Genomic DNA, 19,725 nt, shown 5'->3' on the forward strand with positions numbered 1-19,725 from the left:
AGACAATGGGGATATAGGCGATCACAAATTGGCTTAACAGGATCAATTATCAATGTACCGGTTCATATGGACGTTGTGCAAAAAGCATTGCCACAATATCTAAGTGATAAAATGACAATTGCAGTTGCATTAAAAAGACGATTGCAATACAAAAATGCATACCAAACAGGTAAAGTATGTCCAATTATTGTCATGAAAGCATTGAACGAACTATGTTCTAGAAGTCTTTATAAAGCTGAGAACATTTGTATAAATGAGAATTGGGCCCATGTTTTACAAGAGAATAATGAATACATTGTACAAAATTCAAATAGCGACAATGAAAGTGATACAGACAGTGATGCAAATAACGAATCACCTACTGAAACATTGGTGCATGGATTAATAGAGTCACAACGCATCTACGATTTTCAAGACAAGATTATTGAAGTAGCACCTGCTGAAGGACAACGACCACTGGGATTTTCAAGGACAAATATGCAAAATAAATGAACTTTCCAACATTATTTTATGGCGATGCACGTGATGATGACATCACAAATAGGTTTAGCTACCAAAAAATTGTACAATGGGAATTGTTACAAGCAAGTGGTGACTTCTCATATCATACAACAAATTTGTTTTTCAAGACAATGCGAATAATAATTGATAAAGTGATTTCTTGCATATGGGTATGAATAAGAAAAGGACAACTAAAAGGCAGGAAAATATTAGCAAAAGATGTCAAGTATCGAGCAAATTTGGAAAAGTTATTGAAATATGATATTGGATACATAGATTTCAAAAACATTCGCATATCTTCTGATCATTTGGAACAGATTAAGAAAAACATATTTGCAATGATACGACAATTGGGACCTCCAACTTTCTTTGTGACATTTACAAGTGCAGAACATCGATGGAAACCATTAGTAGATACACTGGTCACATTGTTTAGAAATAAAGCAAGTAAAAATGCTATTGATATATTAGAAGATGATGACATTGACTACCTTATAAGAAAATATCCAGTCACATGTAGCCAGTACTATAGACATAGAATTAATGCTGTAAAGCGAATGATATGTCAAGATACTACATTCTTTGGAAAAATATCTGATTACTATTTCGTAACAGAATTTCAAAATAGAGGAACTGAACATGAACATGGACTATTATGGATAGAGAATGCTCCAATATATGGAAAACAAAGCAATTCAGAAATTGAGAAGTTTCTTGACAATTACATAACTTGTAATACAGATCATTTGGAGCCAGATGTTGCTAAATTGCATAAACATCACCATACAAGAAGTTGTAAGAAGCGAAAAAATTCAAACTGCAGATACAACTTCCCCATGCCACCAATGAAATCAACAATGATCATCGAGCCAACCAATGCACAAAATAAAAAAATCGTCGAGAAATCAATATCACTTTTGGCATTCTTGGAGCAAACAGACTACAATGATTCAATAACCCATGACAATTTCCTCCTGGAAATAGGACTAACAGAAAGTGAGTACATAGAACTATTACAACATACAGTAAAGCAACCAACAATTTTCCTGAAACGAAAACCTTCTCACATTTGGAATAACAGTTTTGCAAAGGCTATGCCTACTTTATGGAATGCAAATACAGATGCACAATTTGTGCTAAATGCATATGCCGCAGCATCATATTGTAGTTCATATATGACCAAAATTGACAAGTCTATGACAAATGCATTTAGAAGAATACGCAAAGAGCATCAGAAAAATGAAATTGATGCTATGCAAATGATTCGTAAACTCGGAAATACATTACTCAATCTGCAACAAATGTCAGCTCAACAAGCAGTGCATATAGCACTTTCATTGCCATTGAGTTGTAGTTCAAGGGAATGTATATTCATAAACACATCTCCAGTTGATGAACGCACATTTATGCTTAAACCGCCTATTCTTTTGAAACAAGAACCTGATGATTCAGAAGATGTTATGTGCCATTCCATTATTGACTACTAAATTGGACGCTCAAGTTCCATTAGCAAAATCTGCCTTGCAGAATTTGTATCAAATTACAGGAAAGATGGCACACCCATATCTAAAAGGAAAAAACCAAATGTTATACGATTTGTCAAATATAACAAGCACAATGATATTGAAAACTTCTGTTGAGAGAAATTATTATTATATATGCCATTTGAAAATTCTGAAAATACATTGAAACAAGAATTGCCTACGTGGCTCTCTGCATATACATTACATGAAAAAACAATTCAAGCCAATGAAGCCAAATTTACATATAACATCAATCCAAAATGGGGTGATTTAGAGACTGCAACAAATGAGCAAATTAGTTCTTTGAATACTAACCAAATGAATATGCGAAACCAAGAGAACAGTTTCCATTATGAAGAATATGATTTGCAATCGGACTTGCAATTTCCAAAACAGTTTGAAATGAAGAAAAAAATCAATCTTGGATTTCAAATTACTGCCCATCCATTTTTAATGGAGAACAATGAGTATTACAAACTTAGAAGAATGTTGAACAAAGAGCAACAAGCAATTGTAAAAGACGTTGCAATTAAAAAGAAAAAAAACCCCAAGGAACCAATTTACCTTTTTATTACAGGTGGAGCAGGCGTAGGTAAAACATTCACAGCGAAAGCAATTTTCCAAATGCTTATACGAATTTATGATTCACAAAACACAACTGATCCTATGAAACCAAAAGGTCTAATATTAGCATACACAGGAAAGGCTGCATATAATGCAGGTGGAACAACAATCCATTCTGCATTGCTAATGCCTTTTAACAAGTCTCATCTGTTCCCACTCAGCAAAGAAGTATTGGACAACTTATCAAAGCTATATCAAGAATTGCAGCTAGCTTTGATAGATGAGGTATCGATGATCGGTAGTCGGTTCTTATATTCTATTGACAATAGATTCAGAAACATAAAACATGTCCAAACCAAATACTTTGGCAACATTGACATCATATTTTGTGGTGATTTCTATCAAGCACAACCTATTCAAGACTCTCTTATTTTTGAGCAACCAAGAATCAACAATCAAACAATAACACATGATTTCTGGAAGGATAATGTCAAGTGCTTCCAATTGCATATGACTATACGACAAACAAATGAGAGATTCATATCAGTTTTAAATAGAATGCGAACAAATTGTCAAACATCTAATGATATAACATATATGAATACAAGTTGCATGTGCCCTGTACCAAATGATCCAACATTTCCCTATTTATTTTACAAAAACAAAGATGTTGCAATGCATAACAAGAAAATGTTAATGCTCATGCCTGGCAAAGAAATTTTAATTAATGCAATTGATGAAAATGAGGAGAATAACGGCAATTTCCCAACACATCAACATACAGCTACTTTGCCTTCGCAACTTCTGATAAAGTTGAACATGTTAGTTGAAATGTATGCTTGCAATTATGATGCACCAGATGGGCTAGTAAATGGTGCAGATGGAATAGTTAAATCATATACCCATACAGATAAGGTCGATGTTCTATGGATTAAGTTCCACGACCCTAATATTGGTCATCGACAATCTAGAAAACTGGCTCATTTGTATACTTCAGACATAGCACATAATTGGACACCAATACTGCGAATATCAAAAGCAATGCCTATCACATCAAATATGGCCCAGTTGAAAATACAGAAACAATTTCCAATTCAGCTTGCATGTGCACGCACAATACATAGATCACAAGGCTTAACCTTGGATAGGCTTGCATTCGACCCTACTGGAGTACAAGTGCATGGCCTAGTATACACAGCACTATCACGTGTCAGAAACATACAATCATTGTATTTGCTTAATCCTCTTAAAGACAATAATTTTAAGGTGAAGCAAAAAGTAAATTGTGAAATGCAACGTTTGCAAACCACTACAAAATGGCAATTAGAATATGACTATTCATCAATACAATCATTGCGATCCATCTTTATTCTTTCATTGAACACTCGTAATCTTCATGCACATCTTACTGACATATGCAATGATTATGACACAATGCAATCTGATATCTTATGCTTACAAGAAACACATATGTCATTGTGTATGCAAAATGAATATTTCAAAAATTCCAATTGCATCTCAAGTTGCATTAAGCATGGAGTAATGATATTGATAAAGAAAAATATCATTATCCTTGAACATACCCAATTTGAAGAGCAACTTGTAGAAGCATTGCTCGCAAAAATAAAAGTTCACGGATTACAAATTGCAGTGCTCAATATATATGCATCGCCACATGCAAATGTAAACAATATTTTGAATGTCATTGCAAAAGCTTTATGCCACTTAGATCTAAACAATATCATAGTTATATTAGGGGACTTCAATATTGATATGCTACATTGCAATCAAAAAACAAAGCAGCTAGAAACCTACATGGAAAACTACAATCTTCATTTCCTTATTGACAAAACTAATACCATGCATAAATCATTCATTGACCATGTTTGGGCAAATCTAGCTAATATAAAATATAGAATTTTCATATTGGATACATATTGGTCTGATCATGATACAATATCTCTTGTCCTTGAGCTATGATATACACATGAAACAGTTTACAAAATTGCAAATTTTGACATTTTTGCAATACCTCATTGTTTTTACCATTTCTATTTTACTAAAGCATATTACAATATTCTTTTTGTACTAAACCAAATAATAACATTATACATACTATGCATTCTATCGTACATTTACAATCCTATCATAAATTTCCAGATATTACCTCATCTATTTATGAATGCAGATTGTACCATTAAAACCTTTTTCAATTGAACAAAACGACCAAGAGAAAAGAACAACAACATGGAACATAAACAAATAGAGTATATTCTTCTTGCCTTTCCTTTCCTATGGATCTTATGTTCTTTTTCACTTTTTACTTTTATATGTTCTTTTAATTTGCACTAAATATATCTTACTATTCTATAACATAGCATAAATCTTGAAAGAGGAAAAGAAACAATTGAAGAAATAGAATGCATAACCCAATTAGAAAGGGCAAGCCAACCGCTTGTTTTGCAAAGGTATGTCTATGAAAACTATACAAATATGCTAATTTGTATTTAGAATATTAATGTTTACTATATATGCATTCTATTTTTACATATGTATGGTTTTATGGTTTTAATGTTCTTGTTCACTTTTTAGTTCTATATGCTCTTTCAAATTGAACTAAATATATGTTGCTATTCTATAATATAGCATAAATTCTGAAAAAGGAAAAGAAACAATTGAAGAAATAGAGGGCATAACTCAAATAGAAAAGGCAAGCCAACCGCTTGTTTTGAAAAGGTATGTTTATGACAACTATACAAATATGTTATTTTCTATTTAGAATATTAATGTTTATTATATATACATTCTCTTTTTACATATGTATATTTAAATCTATATAAATTAGAAAATGTTGGACGAGTGGAGAAAGCACTTGTAGTAAGTCCCCCCAGACAATGCAGCAAGAAGACATGTACAGGTTAGATATCATAATTTGTTTATTAATTGCTTATCACAAAATACATGTGATAATATCCACATCATATTGAAATGTGCATTTACTTGTGTTAGTCCAACTGAAACAATGACAACAAAACTTGATTCAACAAATGTACAAAATGATACATCAAAAAGGTATGCATATGAAACACAACATTGTAATCTATTTATACTTATTCAGTTTTTAGGAGAAACATAGCATCATAGAAATGTTTATAGCAGTATCTAACTAAGAAATTTTTATAGGCAAAAACAGATATTGCCAATTAAAGTATCAATTGAAGATCTCAATAGTCGTAGAATTGGGCAGCGATTTGTTAGAGACATAATGGTTGTCTATACTGCATTCCTTGATAAAGCAAACAAATCACGTCAAATATTACGAGCTGATTTGACAGATGCTCAAGGAATGATGACTATAACGTTAACTGTACCTGCACATTTAGTGGAGCGACATGAACAGAAAATTTTGCAAGGAAATAGCATCTCAATTACAAATTTCAAGATATTGCCTAAAACTGTTTATGATCGCAGTGATTGTGACAAAATAATTTTGCTTAATGAATCAAGTATCATAGAAACTGTACCTGAAGTTTGCAAAGAATATCGCTTCATTCCCAATACAACCATTAGGCAATTTGCAAACAAAAAAGAAATGTACCCAATTGGCACAATCGCTGCAGCCGTTACACTTGCGAAACGGGTTGGATTGCATTACATACTCCATATCAAAGATGGAGATTCTGAAAATGACAACGCAACTGTATGTATTTGCATGTTACTTATTCCTAATTTTCAGTAGATAACATGCATCACTTCAATATATAGTTATTGTAATTTGTCTATAGTTATTGTAATTTGTCTCTTGCACTTGCAATTTTTCAACACATACGAACAATGTAGTTGCATATTGCTTTGTACTTGCATATTACTTTTCGTATTTTTCAATGGATAACAATTTCTCTCTTGCAGTTGCAATTGTTTGACACGTATGAACAATTTTTCCTTTCAATGGAAAAACAACTGCAGAAAGGAGACTTCCCCCTCATCCTTTTCAAAAATTTAACAAAAAAGGTAAACACAAAAGAAACAATATTCAGAGCATCAAAGTCAACGTTCATGACTGAACTTAACACAGATGCAGTAAACAATCTCAAAAAACTAACTACATCTACCTATGCTGTAAGTATAACAATAATGGTGTTTTTACTAGCTTTGCATTTCCCATGTAGTAATGTAGATTAACGTTTGAATATTTTATAAACAGGTCGAAGGTATTATGATGGCAACAAATCCATATTCAACTCCTTTCGAACCTGTTTGTGCAATTTGTAACTCCCCAGTCAATTCATCCATAGCGATAACCAATGGGACAATTTTCTGTTCACAATGCAATGATAATTGCCCTTTCATCTACAAGCATTGTATAAATGCTGTAATAGAATCCATTACAAATAACTTTGTACAGTGCATTATCAGGCAACCCTTATTACATGACTTACTTCCTGATTTAAAAGCAATGTCATATGAGGCATATTTGCAACAGAAAGCTACCACTGTATACTGTTAAGTGACTTCAAAATTCACAGCGAGTTCACACTCAATGAAGATAGTGAACTATTACATGTCGGCTAACAAATGGAAGGTACATCAACATATGCCTTAACATCTTTTGTTTCAAATATGTCCTCTCTTCAATCCACAATGTTATCATTTTATTATAACTAACTATTTGTTATACAGATTACAAAATCCAGGAACATGGCAGCCTTCATGTATACAACAAATGCAAAAGTGATACGAATATGTTTCTTCACAGCAAATGCAAAAGTGATACGAAAATGTTTCTTCAGATTATGGTCTTAATGTAATAGAACTATTTAACTTGCAATTTTCACTCATTTACCAAGAAAATGTACTTTCAATATTTGAAATTCCATTGCTACTTCAAACCAATTTTTACATATTTATTTCAGTTTTCTACCTTGTTAAGTTATGATGATTGAGGGTTTATTTCATTAAAAATATTATTGACTATGAGTGACCATGGTTGACAATTGTTGTCCACATTTAACAATAGTTGACTATGATAGATTAGGTTCACCATGGTTGACTATGGTTGATTATGGATGACCATGGATAACCATGTTTAACTATGCTGACAATGGTTGACCATGTATTGGCATGGTTTAGTTTATTGAGTATAGTTAACTATAGTTTATGACGTTTGGCCATGGTTGACAATGGATGACAATGGTTTAATAACCATGTTTGAATATGTTTACAATACATACAATGTTTACCAAGCAAACAGTGGTTGAGCGTAGTTTAACCACATCTGGCCTTGTTCAACATTTTTGTTTATATTGACCATGTTTGACCATGCAAGCAATGGTTCAACTTAATTTGTAAGTGGTACATATTAAATAGAAACATGTATTTATGTTTTCAGTGTTTTACCTCGTTCACGTTGAAAAGGAAATACTTATTTATGCATTTCAGTGTTTAACTTGGTTCACGTTGAGGCTGAAATATTTATGGAAATTGAATTTATATTAGTTATTAAACTGAAATATTTATTTTTTACAAGGATAAAAAACGTGAAAAAATGAGAAAATGAACATTATCCTAAATAATTATACAACAATGGTGCATAATAATATGTTCCACTCAAACATTAGTGGTGTTGTGTTTATGATGGTTTCTCTACACTACTCTTCTTAATTTTACATATCTATTTTATCATGAATATGATGGTTTCTCTTTTTGTTATGTTTATGACGGTTTCTCGACACTATTCATCTTATCTTTACATATCTTTTTTTATCTTAAACTCTATTCATGCAATATTTATTTTCATAAATAATTGATTCTTGTTATGTAATCAGAGGTTCAAGTGAAGCCAATAAAGAGTTTCGTAAAAGTTTCAAAAAAAATAACAAATAATAAAAGAAACCATTTAATATTAGATGGATAATTAAGGATTTTGTTAACATTGGTTTAAATTATGCTTTTGATGATATTTAATTTAATTTCTTAACATGTTGCAAGTTATTTGGTCCAAGTTATATTTTAGAATAAAGGTGGTGTTAAAGAAATAAAATATTTTTTATTGAAAATATAATCATTTTAACTTTTACTTATATAACATTTAATTTTTTTAAGAATTCAGTTTTATTCCACCCTTTGTTTGTTTGTTTATATTTTAGAATAAAGAAGGTGTTAAAGAAATAAAATATTTTTTATTGAAAATATAATCACATATTTAATGTGTAGGGTTTTAACTTTTACTTATACAACATTTAATTTTTTTAAGAATTCAGTTTTATAAGGCATTTTCATGTTCTAAATTTAGTATGCATAAGAGAATGTAGACTACTTCAAAGTTCAAAGCTCATATGAAAGGATAACACTTTCAAAATAACTCACACTTAAGATTGTTGAAAAATCAAACTACATTTGAAAAACATTTGTATTTATATTATGCAATGCTTGAATTTACATTCAAAATGACACCACCTCCTCCCCCGCCCCCAACAATGGGTTCATATCCCACTTTGTGAAATGTTTTGCTCTTCATGAGCCAATTGTTGTTGGGGCTAAGAGTACTACTGAATAAAATATAGTTCATACCTTGTTCAACTAAAAGTCTTGAACTACACCAATAGTTTCCCGTATTGGTAAAAATATGACAGGAATTCAAAATATGTATAATTATAGTTATTAAAAAATTAAATATAGTAACGAAGGCACAAAGGAATGGAATAATTGTACGTATTAAATTTTATGTGAAGTAAGCCATATTTTGATGTTGGAAAATGAGAGGAAATAATATTATAGAACTATACACATATATTTATGTATCTAAATAAATAAGAGTATACAATTGACATCGTTATAAAGATACGAAAATAAAATAGTTATTAAGTAAATAAACTAACTAATTGTAAGTGTTAGGAGGAGACATTAATGGTAGCGAAGAGCTTTGTAGTAAAATTAAATAAAAAGAAAAAAAAAATGTCTTGAAATTAGATAAGAGTATTGCAATGTTGCAATGGAGACATTACATATGGTATCAGAGTGGTAGGTTCAATATTGAGGCCTATGGGCCAACCTATAGCTAGAAAATAAGAATGAGCACTAGCTAGATCAGATTTAGGTGTGAAAAAGATTGGAATACTGGAACTAACTAGTAGTAAACCAATTCATAAGAAGGTTGAGGAAGAGAGATATTAGTAACATAATATTTTCTAGAGTTATAGCTAGGATATGAGTTGTATTAAGGTCTGAATAACAAAATAGAATAAAAACCAATTACATTAAAAGCTCGAGTGTATATGTATATTCGAAAAGACCCCTAGTAAGGTGAGATGCAATACAGAAAGTTAAATTAACAAAAGACACCGTAATAAAACACTACTCAATTAAATAGATTTAAAGAAATTGGACGAGACTAGTAGAAAAGAGAATGTGGTGGTGATATCTATATAGAGTAGTTATACCAAAAAAAAAAAACAAAAACATGCTACTAGTATATATGTACCTGCTTAGATCTAAAAAGAATGAAATATCAATATATAGTAGATGAGATATGTAATGAGTGTACTAAGATTGTCCAGTGTTAAGTACTAAAAATTCAATATTATTACCCCATAGCCCTTTTAAGCTTGTAGCTGACGTGAATAAAGTATAATAACAGAAGAAGTGATTCCATCCTTTGTTCTAAATGGAAAGATAATACAAAGAGAAATTAAATAAAGTTGTTATAGGAAGTTCAAGGGAGGTATAACATACTCTAATAAAGAAGTAAAACATACATGTAAATATTTCTGTAGCATCGAACTACTACCTAAGAATGTTGTACAAGAGGAAACACCGATGCAGAATAGGCACTCATTAAATAAAATCAAATAAGGAAGGTGTAAAGATTGAATGTTTAAGTATTTACTTGGTGGTGAATCTTATATTATAGTATACATATAGAAAAATGCAAAAATTGTCAATCTTATATTCAAGCATATACATGTAGTAATCTAGCTCTCTAAAAATAAAAGTAGTAACATTTAAATTATGTTTAATTGTGTAAGGATAGAATTAAGAAGATAATGCCGAAGAAATGCAACAAAGAAACTAAAGAACTACCATGTATTTAAAATTGTATCGAAAGTAAAGATGTAGAACTGCACGTACTCATGGTGTGTACTACTAAAATGTACTTTCAATATTTGAAATTCCATTGCTACTTCAAACCAATTTTTACATATTTATTTCAGTTTTTTACCTTGTTCACGTTCAAATAGAAACATGTATTTATGTTTTCAGTGTTTTACCTCGTTCACGTTGAAGAGGAAATATTTATTTATGCATTTCAGTGTTTAACTTGGTTTACGTTGAAGCTCAAATATTTATGGAAATTGAATTTTCATTAGTTATCAAGCTGAAATATTTATTTTTTACAAGGATACAAAACGTGAAAACGAGTCGGCTTATGAGAAAAAGAACATTATCCTAAATAATTATACAACAATGGTGCATAATAATACGTTCCACTCAAACATTAGTGGTAAAGAGTAATGTTCAAAATTAAATATAGTTCATACCTTGTTCAACTAAAAGTCTTGAACTACACCAATAGTTTCCCGTATTGGTAAAAATATGATAGGAATTCAAAATATGTATAATTATAGTTATTAAAAAATTAAATATAGTAACTTTAGTCCTTTTACATCTAGATTAAACATATTACTATATTTTGAGTTTGAAATTGATAGATTATTTTACTTTTTAATGTTGATTTCAGTTTAAAAGATTATATGTATTTTTAAAATTAAACCAATTGTCAAACCATTGATCGCCTTATTTTCATTAAATTCTAAAATATTTTTAAAATTTACAAAGCTATCGTATAAAGATATAGATTAATCAAGCAAATCATTTCTTAGTTGTTTAAATAGAACTTCACATATTACATAGACTTAACCATAAATATCTATTTATGAAATTTTGATGTAAAATTGGAAAATTCCACTGACATTAATAAATTGCACATTTAAAAATTTATTTTAATATTTTGTTTTTAAAAAAATACACTCTTATAAATTATTCAATAATTTCTAATTAAATAGTTTTGTGTGATTGTACCCTTCGAACATGAATATTTCTTTCAGAGTGAAACATGGTGGATAAACAAATACCCATATATGAAATAGACGAGTTATATAATACCTGTCATGCTGCATGTCGTTCGAATACTAAAGCGCTTATCCAATAGAACATACCTCAGAGTACCAGAGGAACCTATATCTATATATATATATATATATATATATATATATATACATCATTGTCTCAATGGAGCACATCATGTTGCATATTGTTCGGAATAGAATAGAGATATCAACCAGTGAAAAGGGTGATCCCAGAGTAATAGGTAGTTAATCCAAGAGTAATAGGTAGTTAATTATCTGGTAGGAAAAATGAGTTCGGATGACGCTCCATGTCAAAAGAAGCTCAAATGAAGCTCAAACGTGGAGCCATGAAAGGAGGGCTCAGCACCGCAGAGGTTTGTATTGTATTTGGTATTATTTTACCTATGTTTCTGTCTTTTCAATAAGCAACCCTACGCTTATATAATAGAAATACACCCTGTGACTGCAAAAGGAAAAGGAAAAGGAAAAATTGCACCCTTCATAAGCTCTGTTTCAGCTAATCAGTAGGTCTAACTAAAACAAAATCCATAGATTTCGAATAACACCCAATTGCATATCAAATTCCGCACGTCACCGTCGATTTGACAGCTCTAGGTGAACTATTTCAATTCCATTTCAAATCCCATTTCAAATTGGACAGTATACAATCCATTTGTGTTGTCCTTGCACAGTATACAATCCATTTGTGTTGTCACGATTCTAGATATGACATTCTATTTATTTTAAATTTTCATTTGCAATTAAAACGAAAACTATTCTATATTCAATATGACCTAAAAATTTTATTTACAATTAAAAAAAATTATTCTATATTCAATATGACCTCATATATGATAAAAATTAAGCTTGTTTAGGAAAATAATTAATTATTAACTAACTGAGATCATAAAAAATGGTATTTTTGGTTTTTATAATTATTTATTTCAGGAATCAAATATGATGTAAAAATCAGAAATATTTTTTTTCTTCGGAAAATGCAAATATTAACATATTTCTTTCCATCATAAAGAAATAAAATTACTAACTTTTATATTAAAAATAGTTTTTTATATGAACCTTATAATCTACAAAGTAGAAAATAACATGAATACAAATACAACTTTATTATTATTTTTGAAAATGTTTTTTACATTTTCTAGATTGGGGAAGGTGTAAATATATCACGATTCTAGATATGACATTCTATTTATTTTAAATTTTCATTTGCAATTAAAACGAAAACTATTCTATATTCAATATGGCCTAAAATTTTTATTTACAATTAAAAAAAATTATTCTATATTCATATGACCTCATATATGATAAAAATTAAGCTTGTTTAGGAAAATAATTAATTATTAACTAACTGAGATCATAAAAAATGGTATTTTTGGTTTTTATAATTATTTATTTCAGGAATCAAATATGATGTAAAAATCAGAAATACTTTTTTTTTCTTCGGAAAATGCAAATATTAACATATTTCTTTCCATCATAAAGAAATAAAATTACTAAGTTTTATATTAAAAATAATTTTTTATATGAACCTTATAATCTACAAAGTAGAAAATAATATGAATACAAATACAACTTTATTATTATTTTTGAAAATGTTTTTTCAAAACATATGTGCTCTGATGTCTATAGATGTCTATGGATATGGGTGAACAATTTCAGATTGTCGCACCCTGGCAAAACTGAAGAAGTTGTGCTGAAAATTCTCAGATAACAACTTTATATATTGCAGATGGATTCACAACAAAAGAACATCGAAGCTAAAAGCGCAGTTACGATATTTTAGTGAATGAGTTTTTCATATTTGCATTATGCCACTGCACTGCACCGAGACTTCCCTTAAAGCTTAACACGGCTATCTCAAGAGTTCACACAACTCTCTCTCACAGAAGAGCCTTAATCTCTCAACACCCAACTAACGAATCTCTCATAGAAGAGCCTTAAGATCTCAGCTCTCAACCAGGCAGCACTTGAACTTGGCTCCGATACCAAATCACAGATCATGCACTAAAACACGAAACTCAGAAAACTTACCTTCATTCGATGGTAAATAGGTATTTATACCCAACAAAGAAACTTCTGGAGTTCGGTGGGGCTGTAGCTTCTCGAGGAAGCTTATTAATTTGTTAATGCTCCGCCAAATTCTAAAAGCTACCTGCTGAATTCTCTAAAAGTATCCAGCTACTGCATTAATGGCAATGGTTGGAATTACCATTCTTTTCCAACAAGAAGTTCAAACTCCTTGCAACATAACTGAAAAACATGGCTCACAATAAAGCGCTGTAGGCTCCACGCCATGAACATTGATTTCATTTTCCTTGCCGTGTCACTTTCGCAGTGCTGCCTGCCCGTAGGCGATGGCAACCAATATATGGATAGTTGTATGGCTGTAGGCTATTGCAACCAAAATATATATATATGGAGTGAGACTATCAATCTAATTTAACCAAATATATTATCTAATCAAGTACGTGGAACGCAGTAATATATCTCATCCGTCTCATTTAACCAAATAGAGACCAAATACATTATCTGACGAGTGGCATATGCTACCGTATAAAGTGATAACTCCATTTTGGGCCACCATAAAGCCATAGATTCAGAGTCACCCAAGATTCCATTATCATTCTTCTTGTTCCGTAATATTGCATGACGTGTAATAAGTACTTTAGCTACGTTGTGCAGTTAATAAAAAGGAAGGTTCAGAAAGAACGGCCATTAATGGGAAAGGTGTCGAACGCAATTTCATGTGATTAGGTTCCTTTCTCAAAAAGTTGTTTAATACAACATCATCCGCACAGTTTTCCTTACAAAAATTCAATTCATTCACACTGCATGGTTGTAAGTTTTGCTTTTGAGTAGCTCCGGCTTCTTTGATTTGTTTTTGGCACCTAACACTTGTCTGTCCTGAGCTCAAAAAAGTGCCTTTCAGTACGGAAAAAGGAACGCCATCTCTTTTCACCGATGGCTAAACACTATGCACTAATTTGTAAGATTAATCAGTTTCTTATTACTGTAGTGCGTGCTTTTCAGCACATAGGAAAATTCCATGAGTTTTGAGTAAATAAGATGCATAAACGTTATGCATCAAACTGCAGATTAATCAAATTTTATTTCTATATACACAGATCTAATGACTCATGCAGTAATGTACGCTATTCAGTGAATAAGATGAAAAATAATGCCAAACTTAACGTCCATTGGAGTGTGGAATAAGGCTGTTAAGTAATGTGTCTCAATAGGGGTTATGAATATAACGACTAATATATTATTTAAACTTGATGGGATGGGAAATTGGAGCTTTTCTACTGGAGATTAATCCAGAATTAATAATTTGGAATAGTATTTTTGAATCAATATTCAAGATAGAAATATCCCCATTTTGTTACGTGGAATTTGAATAATATTTTTTGAATCAATATCCAAGATAGAAATATCCTCATTTTGTTACATGCAATCTGTTCTGATTTATACCGTAATTGTAGACAATTATCATAGTTTTTGACATAATACACACTGTTTGTACTAAGTGCTTGATTTGGTGCCCTCACAAACCGAAAAAACATCTAACTAAGCATCATTTATAACGATATTAATTTTATTTAAGAAATAAATAAATCCACATTCCCCATCCCATTTGGCTTTTAGGAGAATACATTAATTTTTTAAAAACGTCTATAATTGATCGCAAAATACAGTAAATCTTAGACAGTTATCATAATTTTTGACATAATACACACTGTTTGTACTGAGTGCTTGAATTGGGACGCAGCAGTTGAAAATTATACAAAATGCATTGACGCCACTCACCTTCAGCTCAAGGAGAGCGTGTTGAATGACCATCAGAATATCAGTACCAGTCTTCTGCACGCCGCTTTCACAGAGGTGATTTATCACAAAGGTGATTTATCATTAATTTCCGGCAGCACTATAACACTTCAGGAAATTAAAAGAAGAAAGATCAAGAAATCAAATACCTGTTGAAACTGCTTCACAGGGGTGAAGCTCTGAAGCATCTGGGCACCTGCATCTATCAAGTGGGATCCCACAATGTGTGGCTTCCCTGGCACATCTTCTGGGGTTGAAGCTATGTAACCAGAAGGTGGTCTCTCGCTGGATGTCATGTTGATGGCTTCGGTATAGATCAAAAGAACTCACCAGAGTTAGGAACGAGTACACAGAGGTGAAAGGCTCCTCGCAGGGTTTTCTGCTTGTGATATAAGCTTTGACAGGGTTCCATACGCTGTGTAAGCTTGGGTGGTAAACACAGGCTCTGACAGGTGGTCAACATGCAAATATCTCTATGAACAAATGTCTAAATTAGGTGTTGGCTTAACGTGGAACAGGCCCAGAAAGAACTTAGAATAAGATTATATTGCAAACTTTGGATAATACAACTCATTCTTTAAAAAGCTTAGATATTTCTTAAAAAAATATATACTTATCTTCCAAAAACCTTTGAATAATAGACTTCTTCAGAAAAGTATACAAAGAATGCAACACCTAATAATAGACTTATTCATAAAAATATAAAAAGAATACAACAGTTTTGATAAATAAGTACAATTATATGTTTAATCATTCACAAACAAAATTCAGCGAGAATAAGTGACAACTTGAAAATTCATTTCATCTCCAAAATCTTAAATAAATTAAATAATCACTTTCATATTTATTCTGAATTGGGTTTAGCGGGACTGTTTTATAGAGATATTATTATCCTATGTAGGCATATATTATTATTCCATGTAAGTATTAAGATTGCTTCAATATTTTTGCATCGGGCAACGTGAAGGCTACAATAAGACTTCAATTGTTTGCTGAACCAAAAACTTTGGGTAAAATTTTGTTGAATAAAATTGGGAGCATCAAACTTAGGTTAAAATGTGAAAACACCAAAAAAAAACCGGTCAAAGTATCAAGTAATGGTAGGTCAACGATCCATCGATCGCTATTAGTCCCAGCAGGGACTAATAATGTATTCAAATAAAAGTTATTTATTATTATGTTTATTAATTTTTGTTGGTTAGTTAATGTAAATTTGACTTTGTCAAGATATTCGTGGGTTTTTAGCGCCAGGTTTATATGAACATATAGTATTGACCCCTGGTATTCATGTGAAATACAGCATATTTAAAGGTGGAATTAAATTAGCCTAGATCCATCTTAACTTAGAATCTACTAAGCCTCAAGAGGGATCAAATCTCTTTGAGATGCAAGCCTCAAGTGGAATCAAATCTCTTGAGATACAAAGAGATTTGATCCCTCTTGTTGCTTGGTAGATCTAGAATTAAGATAGATGTATGATTGATACATAATGCATCTCTAACCACTGAAATAAAGTGTGAAAAATGCTTCACATTACAAGTTAGTAAGTAGCTTAAAATAGTGCAGAGGAGACTATATTCATGGGCTAAGTTTTAAGTACTGCGCATTCCATGTAACCAGTGACCTTTTACAATCTAACCAGTGACTTTCTGAGTTTGGTAATTTAAAATCCGTGGCGTTGCAAAATACAGCCACGGTCGGGAGGCTAACGGGAAAGCCGAGAATGTCATCCTAATCGCTACACGTAATAGAAAGAAGAGGAAAAGATAAGTCGTAAAAGATTAGTTGTATTGTCATTGCAGACAGTAGAAGGGATGATTATTGTATTAATCTTATGTAATTCTTTCAATTAACGTATTTGTAATTTCTTTGTCGAGTCTGTTTAATTGTGATTCGAAAGCATGACCTATCGTAAATGATTGTCCAAATTCTTTGTTGGAGGACAATTGAATGTTCCAAATAATAGGTGATATTTAATAGGATAAATCCCAATTTAAATAAAATCAAGGGAAAATTTAGTTTGTAATTTGAAAAAAATTAGGGAAAATTTATAATATTTGAAATTATATGTTATCACTTATTTGTGTTTTCCAATTACATAATTATTTTTTAATATACAAATTTTGAATTTTTTAATATTTTTATTTAATTAGAAATATATTTGAATTTGATTTTTATTGTTAATTTCAATAACAAAGGTAATATTTGGTTTTTTGGTAACAAAATCATTGTACAACTAAATATCTTATATTTTTAACAAAACTAGTTTCAGCTTGAAATTCTAACATAATTACTAAAGGGAAATTTACTTATTCATTTAAAAATTTATTCAAGACACTAAATTATTCACTGCAGGTCAAACTTTGTAAGACAATCCATATATATAACAAACTGTGTTTCCTAATATTAAAACGACCACACACAACATCTACACATGTAAGAGTGGTCTATGTAATAGGTAAATTGAAAAAGGGGTAACATTTATACTTTTTTTCCTTTTTTCATATGTTACATCCATACTTTAAATTAAAGAATGGAGGTAACATATGAAAAAAATAAAAGAGAGAGGAACACATGTTACATCCATTTATATTTTACCTATTACATAACCACTCTTACATCTAGATGCTAGTGGTCATTTTCATATATGGCAATAAAGTTGGTTATATATTTAGACTGATTTGTAAGTTTCACATGTATTGAACCATTCAGTGACTTACATAAGTTTCTAAATGGTTAGTCGGGTTTGTGTTTCGTAATTTCAATTTGTTGTTCAGTTTAAAAAGAAAGTCCAAATATATATTTAATTATATAGAAAGTTTAAATGATGGATATCATCCATGTTTAATAATTTTATAATTTGTTACCCCATAAGTATATCTATGAATAAGCTTGCAAGAATTTTAATTCGGGTTGCGATTTTACTTTAGGCTAATATTCTTAGTGGTATATCAAAACGAAAGGTTCAAATTCATTTGAAACCTAATTTGGATTAGTATTCCTGTAACATTTTTTAAAAATATATATATGAATTCTAGATGACAAGCCAACATCTATGTGTTCCAATTTACTTATGTAATGTCATTTTCTTTTCATCAATTAGAGTTGGATAATTAACTCCTACTCGCATATTCATGGAGATTCCTCATCATAAATAGTAGTGTGCATATTAAATGAGATTCCTAATCACAAACTTAATTATGCTATAAGGAGTTCCCCTCTAAAAAGAACATCATTCTTGTCCACCTGTCATCACCATGCCCTGTTAGATTATATGTTAGATGATTGGAAGATGTTTAGTTGTTCGATCATGCGATGGTAGTTTGGAAAGAAGAGTTATTAAACCCTAACCCTGCTACACCCAAACTTCCATACCTCCCAAATGATTTTGACTTCGCTTCTCTGATTGGAGGCAACAGGGGCTCCTAACCCCCTTACACGCAGAAGTTCCATCCCTCTCGAACCTTTTCAACTTCGATTTGTTGATTGCAGGCATTAGGGACTCCTGCAAGGAAAAAATCCAAGTCCATCACTCTCTTTGTTTACATGCACCAACTTCCTTATTTCTGTCAACAATCAACTCTCTGGTACATTTTTAGCCTTTCCATTAGTGCATAGGGTCAATAGGAGGAGACTCTTCATGGCTCCAATAGAAAATGGTGGTCATAGCCACCAAAATGGAAAGTTCCATTTTGTGCTGATACATGGTGGAGGCCATGGATCTTGGTGCTGGTACAAGCTGATCCATCTTCTGCAAAAATCTGGGCATAAACACAGTGAATCTTGAATTAATTTGTCTGTATTAATAATATGTCACTTCTCTCAAGAATTAAAAAAAAATCCTTGGGCGAATGACACCCACTTTACTGTCAATGGGAAACCTCTGTTTGTCAATGGGTTCAACTCTTACTGGTTAATGACTGTGGCAACTGATCTAACACAGAGAAATAAAGTTACCTGTGTTTTTCAACAAGGTGCAGCTCATAGGCTTAATGTTGCCAAGACATGGGCCTTTAACAATGGCCAGTACAAGGCATTGCATATTTTTCCTGGTGGATATGATGAAAAAGTATTTCGGTTTTATCCATGGGGGTTGTAAGCCTCGAGGACCTCAACCCAATTTTTTTAAAGATATTTTTCTTTTGGGTGTCTTGATCTACTCGCATTAT

General features: G+C 31.2%; 1 pseudogene; it reads left to right on the forward strand.

The window, feature by feature from the left end:
* The window catches only part of LOC149141105 (mannan endo-1,4-beta-mannosidase 4-like), a 46,953-nt pseudogene that overhangs the window by 23,628 nt on the left and 3,600 nt on the right, over positions 1–19,725 (forward strand).

This window comes from Pinus tabuliformis, chromosome X, assembly GCF_031772625.1.
Source record: "Pinus tabuliformis cultivar Carrire ecotype Pingquan chromosome X, CPIR1, whole genome shotgun sequence".
Taxonomy (NCBI): Eukaryota; Viridiplantae; Streptophyta; class Pinopsida; order Pinales; family Pinaceae; genus Pinus; species Pinus tabuliformis.